We start from the raw sequence: 12,716 nt of genomic DNA, 5'->3' as shown, positions 1-12,716 counted from the left end.
CAGGGGTATCAGAAAGCTAACACAAGTTATCCCATCATGAATCAGAGAGCCACTACAACAAATGCTTGAAAATATCCAAATGACCTTGAAATTGGGTAATTGTCAGGGACTGCAGGAATTTTTAAGAGCTTAATAAGAGAACCCTGCATTGCCATGAGCAGACTATAGGTGTTGCAAGTGAGGGTTAACAAGGAAATGAGGAAAGGGGGGTCCTTTTTACAGTGCCATAAAAATTCAGCATTATCATGCCTTCCAGTTATATGAGAAGCTGAACTTGTGATGAACTCAGATATTCACTGAGGAGATTAGCTAAGTCTTGAAGATATGGCCAAAATTCTTCTTGTGGTAAACTGTGACAGGAATGGAATACACTGAGGGAATAGCCATCATGTATAAAAACTAGAATACTCTTGCAATGGAGACAATCTCAGCCTATTCCATTATGCAACATACTGGAATTAGGATATTGTGGTCAGGGAAACGTCTGTTGGAGAAGGAGCCATGAGTGTGACTGTACAATCACGCATATTCATACTTTTAGACAGGCCCAAAGGTCAGAGCATTCAATCAAGCACAGGAATCTTTAAAAGTAGCATGTGACTTGTGGAACAATGAACATTTCTCAGCTGAATCTAATAGTGAAGAAGAAATATTCCAAGAGGACTTTACAGAGAAGTCCCTGGATTGATGATACTTTCATGGGAGACCAAGAAGAGTCTTGAAAATGAAATAAAAATCAAAAAACAGACAAATCCACTTCCAACTTGAAATAAAGGGAACAGAGAAATGGCAGAGGGGGTGGGTGTTATATTGTTAGCAAAGAGCTGCAAATGTATTAACTTTAGAACTTAATGGATGTAAGAAAAGAATTTCCCACCAATGTGATTATACACAGAGTTACCAGAGAGAGATGAAGAGTTTCAGGACTCATGCTGGTGACATGTGAAGTTCTGTTACCTACTAGACATTATAATGGAATATTGGAAAGAATGGAATGGAATGGAAAGAAGGGGTTGCACTATACAGGAGAGATTGATGTGAACTGTTGTCCTGTAAGGACAGAGACATGAACTTACACAGAAGAGACAAGAGCCAGAAGTATGGAAGCCATAAAACACAGAGACTTTCATTTAGGCATAAAAACTGTTATTTGCTTGGCTAAGTTTCAAAATGGCTTGGGATTAAACATTCATTTTTTCCCTACTTTCTTGCTTTTGAACAATGTATATGTTGCCTATTTACTATGCCCATTTTATCTATTTTTTAGGGAGGTTAGAGACAGGGTTTCTCTGAGTCCCAGGCTGTTCTGGAACTCACTCTGTAGACCAGGCTGGACTTGAACGCAAAAATCCACCTGCCTCTGCCTCCCAAGTGCTGGGATTAAAGGCATGTGCCACCACTGCCCAGCTCTTCTCTTTATTTTTAAATCATATAATTTGTCTTCTAATTAAATCATATAATTTGTCTTCCACTTGCCCCAATCAGAGGTGAATTTCCCACCAATGTGATTATACACAGAGTTACCAGAGAGAGATGAAGAGTTTTGGGACACTCATGCTGGTGACGTGTGAAGTTCTGTTACCTACTAGACATTGTAATAGAATAGAAGGGAATGCACCATACAGGAGAGATTGATGAACTGTTGTCATTCTGAAGGTCTTTTGAGCCCTAATTCTGAAAACTATTACTATGTCATATATCTGTGACAATGGGGAGATCAGTAAAAGAATATTTTTAAAAATTAAAATATTAAGACAGCCTGGGATAGCTGGGTAGATCCACTAGAACAACAAGGACACTTTAAAAGTGAAAGAGGTAGGCAAAGTCACACTTTCAGAAAATTCTGTGATGTTGAACAAAAGAGTCAGAGTGATATATTGCAGCATATCAGCCACGGGATACAGGCAGCCTCTGCACACCATGAGCCAAGATCATATTGTGCTGTGCAATCTCTATAAGAGAAACAGCCCTGTGAATATTTTGACTTTAGAGCTATAAGACCATTTACTGAATTTTGTCCTCTAGCACTGTAAGATATTAAGTTTATGTTTCATTTAAACATCCAAATTTGCATTCATTCATTTCACCATTAATTTAAATAGTAAACTGTGAAAAAATTGAAACTATAAGATTAAAATGAGAAGAAAATCAATTGAGTTCTTGACTTTGTTGAAGTCAATGCAGTAAACCATTTTCCTTATCAACAGCCTGGCCTTTGGAGTTCTCAGTTACAAGGGTCAACTATTTCCTCCTCAACTATCAGGTCCAAGAAAAGGAGGAATACAACAATTTATAATATGAGAAGTTATTACAGATAAACATGATCTTTATTAAGTGTGTTTTCTCATTTTGAAAGTTACTGTTGTATTCAGTTCCAGTTTTAGAACTGTCCTGGGCATGGGAGACCTCAACAGACGTTAAGCTCTGAGGAAGGTCAAGCAAAATGAAGGTTTTGTGACTGAAGACTGAGAACGCCTTTGTGTCCAACAGCTTCTACACTTAATGGAAAGGAGCATACATTTGGCGTTTTCGGTCTAGGACTTAAAACTGCATGTTTACTTTGATTTAAAAATAGTGACACAAGATAAGGGAAGGATGCCACAGTAGGAATTACTGTTTCCACAGAAGTATTGGTCTAGAAAGTAGTGGGAGAAGATTCTTCTATAAGATCCTCAGTAAGATAGCTCATAAACTAGAGAGTGAAGTAATAGGTTTCAGGTAATATGAAGGGAGGAAGAAATTGGAAAAATTGGAGAGGGGCACTAATGAAGGAAGGGAATGGAGGACAACACATAAGGGACACAAATAACTCCAAAGATGTTAGATAAATTTTAAAGAAATCATATTATTTCATATTTACCTAAATATACATAATATACATAACTGTGTATATGAATAAGCATGCATACACACATAAACTTATTTTATATTCATACATTACATATATTTATATTATATAAATAATATTTAAAGTATTTAATATTATATGTACATACATATACATATATGTATATTTACACATATATAAAATTACACCACTCAAGCTGACGTTTCCCAAAAGAATCATATAATATTTATCTAACAAACACCCCAGTACCAGACATGAGAAATGTTTGTTTGAGTTTTTAGGGTAATCAAAGTAACTGTTCTAATAAAGCCTTTCACAAAATCCAACACCCTTTCATGTTAAAAGTATTAGAAATATCAGGGATACAAAGCACATAACTAAACATAATCAAAGCATTATATAGCAAGTCAATGGCCAACATCATGTAAATGGAAAGAAACTTAAAGCAATTCCAATAATCAGAGATAAATCAAGGCTACCTCTCTCTCTCTCTCTCTCTCTCTCTCTCTCTCTCTCTCTCTCTCTCTCTCTCTCTCTGTCTGTCTGTCTCCTCTGTTTCTCTCTATATATGTTTGTATGTATATCTATTTATCTATCCATATATATATATATATATATATTCAATATAGTATTTGAAGTTCTAGTTAGAGCAATAAGACAACTAGATACAATCAAGGGGATATAAATTCAAATAGAAGTTAATAGCATCACTATCTGCAGATGATATGATAGTATATATGAGGAACACCAAAAATTCTACCAGAAAAATCCTACAGGTGAAAAACATTTCAGCAAAGTGGCTAGATACAAAATTAACACACAAAAAAATCAGTCACCCTCTTTTCTACAAATGATGAACTTGCTGAGAAAGAAATTAGACAACACCCTTCACGATAGCCATGAATAATATAAAATATCTTGGTGAAGTGGAAACTTAAGAGTTCTTCGGGAAGTCAGTTGGATGGGGTTTTCTGAGGCAAACACGTGAAGGAATCTTTAGTTGACATGGATATAGCTGAAAAATTAAGGCAGACTCATGACAGAATGTATAGCTGAAGCAAACACAGGAGAAAGGATGTTCTGCTAAAGCAAGCAAGTGAAAAGATGCATGATCCAGGATTCTTTGCTAATGCATGTATTGGTCTGCCCTATATTGAGTAGTTGAATTGCATTTGACAGGGCTTTATAAAGAGAAACTCAACAAAAATCTCTAGTGTGTGCTGCTACAGTTTCTTGGCACTTCCTCAGACTCAGGGTGGTTGGCAGAGTGATGTCACCTGAGACAAACGCACCTGCCAAGTCAAGGCCCATGTTGAGGTGATACATGTGGACGACAGGTAATGCTTGGGGGTGTCAATTGGACAGTGACAGAGGCTGATCTTGCCTTACAGAGCTAATTGTGTAGCTCTTGTGGGTCTTTGCTGATCATCACTTCCCTGAGAGGGGCACCAGGGAGAACTTCTCTTGGTGTTCCTCCAGGTCCCTCCTGATGACTTGTGTCAAGGCTGAGGCCTGGTTGTCTCTACTAGGTTATACCACCACTGCTAATTTATGTTTGCTATCCTGACTCTACCTAACTGAACTGCTGGCGTAGCCCTGAGGTGTTTGCAAATGGATGGAGCTGCCGCTGTTAACCTGTGAACTGAATTGGTGATGATTTTCAGACAACACAAATGAGAGTTGCTCCAAAGAACCTTTCTAAACAGGTCTGCATCGCCACGTCCTTTCTTTCCTACTACCTCTGGTGGGTGGTGAGCTAAAAAGAGGTTAAGGCATTTAAGAACCATCATTAAAAATAAGCGTTGGAAAAAATTAAAGTTACATCTTGGTGTAGTAATTGTAATTGAAATATATATTAATTGGTTAAGGTATAAATGCTATTGAATGGTATGGCTATAATGATGTGGTTAATATCTCATTCTGTGAGGAAGTAGACCTAAACAGTGAAAGTAAAAAGTTCTTTTCATGGTCATGTTTATGAAAAGAGAAAGAGGAGTGTGGAGTGTGGTGGTTTGAATAGGAATGGTCTGCATAAACTTATTTATATGTTTGAAAGCTTGACCCACAAGAAGTAGCACTATTAGAAGGTGTGGCCTTGTTGGAGGAAGTGTGCAACTGTGAGGGTGGTCCTCAAAGTTTCCTATGCTCAGGTGACACCCAGTGTGGCACAGTCTTCTCCTGGCTGCACATCAAGATGTAGAAATCTCAGCTTCTTTAGCACCTTGTCTTCCTTGAAGCTGCCGTACTTCCTGCCATGATAATGGATGGGCTAAAGATCTGAAACTATAACCCAGCTTCAAATTAAATGTTTTCATTTTTAAGAGTTGCCCTGGTCATGGTGTCTCTTCACAATTGTGAAACCCTAACAATAACAAGGAGAGTGCATATAGGTTTGTCCCACTGAGAACAGACATGATAACATGTGGAATGGATCAGATACATGCTGTCAGCATTTACAAGCATGTTGTACATCCAGCAATACTCCAGGTACTTTAAATATGTGATCTTATTTAATCTTCCAAGAAGTTCTGAAGGATATTTTCCTACCCATTTGGAGATGGGATTTTATGATGATAAAATAGATACTTTACCAGATTATAGCACACATGTAATAATGGTAAGTTCTAAAGTACATATCAACGCTATTGCATGAACGCTGATTTTATGTTCAGTGACTATTTCAACTTATGATCCCAACTTTTTACAACAAAGCAAGATCACCCTTAGAAATACTACTCATGGTGCATGATTTTCTTGTGTGTTTACAATATCCTTCTTGAATATAAGTTGTCTTCTTTGTTGACTTATGAATCACAATTAAATTTTCAACTAATAGGTCAAACTTCTGTTCAAACAGGATTTTGGAGATTTGAGAAAACAATCACAGCATAACATACCCTGGTCTCTAGAACAAAATACCTTAAATATCTACATTATAAACTCCTTATAACACTATTGCTCTGTAGTATTGCTTGAGGTCTGGGATGCTAATTCCCCCAGAAGTTCTTTTACTGTTGAGAATAGTTTTAGCTATCCTGGGTTTTTTGTTATTCCAGATAAATTTGAGAATTGCTTTTTCTAACTCTGTGAAGAACTGAGTTGGGATTTTGAGGGGGATTGCATTGAATATGTATATTGCTTTTGGCAAGATGGCCATTTTAACTATATTAATCCTGCCAATCCACGAGCATGGAAGATTTTTCCATTTTCTGAGGTCTTCTTTGATTTCCTTCTTCAGAGACCTGATGTTCTTGTCCTATAGATCTTTCACTTGTTTGGTTAGAGTCACACCAAGATACATTATATTGTTTGTAGCTATTGTGAAGGGTGTCATTTCCCTAACGTCTTTTTCAGCCCGCTTATCCTTTGAGTATAGGATGGCAACTGATTTGCTTGAGTTGACTTTATAACCTGCCACTTTGCTGAAGTTGTTTATCAGCTGTAGGAGTTTTCTGGTGGAGTTTTTTGGGTCACTTAAGTATACTATCATGTCATCTGCAAATAGTGATAATTTTACTTCTTCCTTTCCAATTTGTATCCCTTTGACCTCTTTATGTTGTCTAATTGCTCTAGCTAGAACTTCAAGTACTATATTGAAAAGATAGGGAGAGAGGGGGCAGCCTTGTCTAGTCCCTGATTTTAGTGGGATTGCTTCAAGTTTCTCTACATTTAGTTTGATATTGGCTACCGGTTTGCTGTATATTGCTTTAACTATGTTTAGGTATGTGCCTTGAATTCCTGTTCTTCCCAAGACTTTTAACATAAAAGGATGCTGAATTTTGTCAAATGCTTTTTCAGTATCTAATGAAATGAACATATGGTTCTTTTCTTTGAGTTTGTTTATGTAGTGGATTGCATTGATGGATTTCCTTATATTGAACCATTCCTGCATCCCTGGGATGAATCCCACTTAAGTGGACCAATAGAATAGAATTGAAGACCCAGGAATGAATCCACACACCTATGGTCACTTGATCGTTGACAAAGGAGTTGAAAACATCCAGTGGAAAAAAAGATAGCCTTTTCAACAAATGGTGCTGGTTCAACTGGAGGTCAGCATGCAGGAGAATGTAAATTGATCCATTCTTATCTCCTTGTACTAAACTCAACTCCAAGTGGATCAAGGACCTCCACATAAAACCATACACACTGAAACTAATAGAAAAGAAACTGGGGAAAACCCTTGAGGACATGGGCACAGGGGAAAAGTTCCTGAACAGAACACCAATAGCTTATGCTCTAAGATCAAGAATTGACAAATGGGATCTCATAAAATTACAAAGTTTCTGTAAGGCAAAAGGACACTGTCAAAAGGACAAATCAGCAACCAACAAATTGGGAAAAGGTCTTCACCAACCCTATATCTGATAGAGGGCTAATATCCAATATATACAAAGAACTCAAGAAGTTAGACCCCAGGGAGCCAAATAATCCTATTAAAAATGGGGTACAGACCTAAACAAAGAATTTTCACCTGAAGAAATTTGGATGGCTGAGAAGCACCTTAAGAAATGCTCAGCATCATTATTCATTAGGGAAATGCAAATCAAAACAACCCTGAGATTTCACCTCACACCAGACAGAATGGCTAAGGTTAAAACTCAGGAGACAGAAGGTGTTGGTGAGGATGTGGAGAAAGAGGAACACTCCTTCACTGTTGGTGGTATTGTAAGATGGTACAACCACTATGGAAATCAGTCTGGCCATTCCTAAAAATATGGACATGACACTTCCGGAGGGCCCTGCTATACCTCTCCTGGGCATATACCCAGAGGATTCCCCAGCATGCAATAAGGACACATGCTTCATTATGTTCATATCAGCCTTATTTATAACAGCCAGAAGCTGGAAAGAACCCAGATATCCCTCAATGGAGGAAAGGATACAGAAAATGTGGTATATATACACAATGGAGTACTATTCAGCAATTAAAAACAATGAATTCATGAAATTTTTAGGCAAATGGTTGGAACTGGAAAATATCATCCTAAGTGAGGTAACGCAATCACAAAAGAATACACATGGAATGCAATCATTGATAAGTGGATATTAATTAGCCCTGAAGCTCTGAATACTGAAGATACAATTAGCATATCAAATGATTCCCACGAAGAAGGAAGAAGAGGGCCCTAATCCTGGAAAGGCTTGATCCAGCATTGTAGGGGAGTACCAGGACAGAGAAAAGGGAGGAGAAAAATAGGAGAATAGATGGAGAGAAGAGGACTTATGGGATATATGCGGGAGGGGACTGGGAAAGGGGAAAGCTTTTAGAGTGTAAACAAAGAATATAGAAAATAAATAAAAAAAATAAACTCCTTATAATAGCTGGGATTCCTCAGCCTAGAATCATGAGTGTGTGTTCTTCATATCTCTTTTAAATCAACATTCCACAGCCTGGAAATGGCTGCCCACAAGGAGAGCAGAGCTAGCTCCAGCTCAGTAATTGTCTTCTACAAGCTATCTTCTGGAACATGGGTAGCATTTTCTATAATAACTCATGGAATAGAAGAGAAAGCTTTATTGATTTCCAAAATGAGAAAGGAGCTTTCCTTCTAGCTCAGCAAATAACAAAAGCAGGTTCTTTTGCACATAGAGAAGTGTCATTTCTGCAGTTGAATACCCTTGAAAATTGGTACTTTGGTACAACTCTCTTCACTGGTACTGAGGGAATACTCCTTCAGAGTCTAGAGAACTGCTTCCAAAATAGCCTATATGTTGCTACAGCAGTGAACTACAGAGGCTTAATTGAATAATTTCTTGTTTCTGATTTCACCTTGTAAAGCATTGCAGAAGGCACAACTACTTGCCTTGATCCATGAGAAACTTGGGATTTTTCTTTTCTTATAGAATTTGGCTTCTTGCACACCCATAGCACAAAGATCACTCCAGAGAAAGGAAATGGAGATAAACTAATTTTATATGATGGCAAAGGAAGCCAGAGAAACTTGAAAGGTTTGGAAAGAAAGCCTGAGGTCTTTATTAAAAGGCAAAGTAATAGATTAGGGAACAAGGGAGAAATGTTAGTCCCAAGCCATTATGAAAAAGAGTTGACATTTATATGAGATTATCATCAGACCAGTAAAAACCATTAAGACCTAATACACAACTGCGAAGCAAAATACTGATCGAGTAGGTTTTTTAAAACTAAAATATGAAAATGTAAATACTTTAACTTCTGTATACAATATTGCCTCTGGCTATGAACCTATTGATTGCGTCTCCAAATATGATGAGCACATATTTGTGTGACCACATGATTATTTCAGAGACAAAGTGTAATTTATTTGTTCTTAGTTAGTTAGTTAATTTGTTTTTGAGACAGAGTCTCTCTGTGCAGCTCTGAGTGCCTTGAAATTCACTATGTAGAATATGCTGGCCTCAACTCCACAGAGAATATATCTGTCCCTGCTTTCAGAGTACCAAGATTAAAAAGCATGAGGCATCATACCCAAATAAAAATGTAATTTTTAAAAAGAAATTACTTTACATAATTTAAAAATAAAGAGGCCAATGTAATAACCTGACTTTTTTTTTTTTTTTTTGACATATGGAAGACCATTTTCATGTTAGCAGAGAACTGGGTTAACAGTAGACTTTCTGTTGAAAATATTTTCTTACATATTTGTTAAAACAGAAGGTGGATTACATAAATATAGTGTATCTGAAAAATGGACTAAGGGATTAGGCCCTTAAAACAATAACTCAGAGCTATGGATGTGACTAAGTTGATAGAATGTTGGCTTCGGAGGAATGAAACCCCAGGTTAGGTTTCCAGCACTCTAGAAAATGGGTGTATTTGTACAGATTATAATCTCAGCACTATGAAGGTGGAGGCAAGAGGATCAGAAGTTCAAGATCATCTTCTTTAGCCACATAATGAAACTGAGATCAGCCTGCAATTTGTAACATCTTGTCTCATGAAAAAAATACAAACTGTACTATAGAATGCACTGTCATGTCTTATTGCAATAGACTGAATAAAACATTAGAAACATTTCAACTTCACATATGTCTGAGCCTGTTTTTACAAAATATAAACAGATATATTTTTCTAACAAATAATAAAGAAGTTGGTCCCAGAACCACCTAAACTTACCCCTAAATCATACTTGCATACTACATTTCCAGGTGAAAATTTCTGACCTGTATCTTCCTCTTTATAAAATGCAAATACAGAATACTCCAAGAATTATCTTGCTTCTGTTAAACTTTTCCACCCCCTTACTGAAATGGAAGTATCTGGATATGTCAAGTGATACATACAAAGATGGTGTTTTCTGGAGGCAAGACCCATGGGAGGACACATGATGTTTGGAGGGAGTAAAAATAGGACTCACTGGACAGTGGTGGACATCACTTTGCAATGCTCTGTTCATCTTGTGTTTTCATCTTTGCTGATCTTCACTTCATTGAGAGAGGCATGGCAGAGAACTTCCCCTGGTGTCCCTGCTGGTCCAGGTTGTTCCCTGACTCCTGAAAACTCAGCAGAGACTTGGTGGTTTCCGCTAGATGGTGCCATGGATGCTCCTGTTTGCTATCCTGACACTTTTAATTTTTTAATTAGATATTTACTTTATTTACATTTCAAATGGTATCCCTTTTCTGCTTTACCCCTCCTAAAGACCCTTAAACCTTACCCTCTCCCCCTGATCACCACTTCCCCCAATTTCTTGACTTGCATCCCCCAATTCTGGGGAATCTAGCCTTAAAAGGACCTATGGTGTCTCCTCTCACTGATGTCTGAAATGGTCATCTTCTGCTATATATGCAGCTGAAACAATGCATCCCTCCACGTGTACACTTTGGTTGGTGCTTTAGACCCTGGGAGCTCTGGGTGTACTGGTTGGTACATACTATTGTTCCTCCTGCAGGGCTGCAAACCTCTTCAGTTTCCTGGGTCCTCTCTCTAGATGCTCCATTGGGGATCCTATGCTCATTCTATTGGTTGGCTGTGAGCCATGGGTGTTTTGATCCACTTTCCAAAAAGGATCAAAGTATCTATATTTTAGTCTTGCTTCATCTTGAGCTTCATGTGGTTTGTAAGTTGTATCTTAGGCATTCTGAGTGTTTGGGCTAATATCCACTTATCAGCCAGTGCATACCAGGTGTCCTTTTGTGATTGGGTTACTGCTTCACTTAGGATGATAGTTTCTAGATCCATCCATTTGCCTAAGAATTTCATAAATTCATTGTTTTTAATAGCTGAGTAGTACTTCATTGTGTAAATGTATCAAATTTTCTGTATCCATTCCTCTGGATCCATTTCTGTATCCATGTCCATGAGGGACATCTGGTTTCTTTCCAACTTCTGGCTATTATAAATAAGGCTGCTATGAACATAGTGGAGGATGTGTCTTTATTACATGTTAGAGCATCTTCTAGTTATATGCATGAGTGGTATAGCTGGGTTCTGAGGTAATTCAATGTCCAATTTTCTGAGGAACCCCCAAACTGATTTCCAGAGTGGTTGTACCAGCTTGCAATCCCACCAACAACGGAGGAGTGCTCCTCTTTCTTCACATCCTCTTCAGCATTTACTGTCCCCTGAGTTTTTGATCTTGGCCATTTTGACTGTTGTGAGGTGGAATTTCAGGGTTGTCTTGATATGCACTTTCCTAATGATGATGATGCTGAACTTTTCTTTTCTTTCTTTTTTTTTTTTTTTTTTTGTTTATTTGGGCTTATGTCCTCAGAGGGTTAGAGTCCATGATAGCAAGGAGAAGGCAATGGTAGCAGAAACATCTTGATCTACAGCAAGAGGTGGTGGGGTGTGGCAAACACTGGGGGTGACACAATTTTCAAAACCACAAAGTCCATCCCTAGTGACAGTTCCTCCAAGAAAGCCAAACCTCATAATCTTTTCTCAAAAGTTCTATTAACTGAGCACCAAGTATTCAAATATATGTCTATGGGAGGCCATTCTCATCCAAACAACTACAATCTACTCCCTGGCCCCTAGGCTCCGGTTCATAACATAATGCCAAATGTAGTTAGTATAACTACAACTTCAAAAGTTGCCATAGCCTTTCAGTTTCAAGACTGTTTCAAAAATTCAAAGTATTTTCTGACACTCAAGAAATCTTTTAATATTCTTGTAAAATAATATATGTATGCGTATATATTTCATACACACACACACACACACACACACACACACACACACATACACGGTTTCCAATATGCAATGGAAGAGAATAAACATTAACCTTTGAGAGGAAGAAATCATGGCACAGTGGGGAAATTTCGCACCAATGCAAGACCAGAATCCATCAGGGAAAATTCTAAACCCCATAGATCCATGTTGGATGGCAAAGGGCTTTGATGGATCTGCCCTGCCTTCCAGCTTTGCTTCCTTCAACATACTTCTCCCTCTCCCCCTCTCTCCCTCTCTCTCTCCCTTATCCCCTTATCCTCTCCACTCTCTCCTCTATTTCTCCCTTCTTCTCTTTCTCCGATCATTTTCTTTTTTTTTTATAATTTTTTTTATTCGGTATATTTTTTATTTACATCTCAAACGATTTCCCCTTTCCTAGCCCCCTCACTCCCAAAAAGTCCCGTAAGCCCCCTTCTCTCCCTCTGTCCTCCCACCCAACCCTTCCCACTTCCCCTTTCTGGTTTTGCTGCATACTGCTTCATTGAGTCTTTCCAGAACAAGGGGCCATTCTTCCTTTCTTCTTGTACCTCATTTGATGTGTAGATTATGTTTTGGGTAATCCAGGTTTCTAGGTTAATATCCACTTATTAGTGAGTGCATACCATGATTCATCTTTTGAGTCTGGGTTACCTCACTTAGTATGATGTTCTCTAGGTCCATCCATTTGCCTAAGAATTTCATGAATTCATTGTTTCTAATGGCTGAATAGTACTC

The sequence above is a fragment of the Apodemus sylvaticus genome, chromosome 13, assembly GCF_947179515.1.
Source record: "Apodemus sylvaticus chromosome 13, mApoSyl1.1, whole genome shotgun sequence".
Lineage (NCBI taxonomy): Eukaryota > Metazoa > Chordata > Mammalia > Rodentia > Muridae > Apodemus > Apodemus sylvaticus.
The sequence above is the reverse complement of the archived record's forward strand: the minus strand, read 5'-3'. Positions refer to the sequence as shown.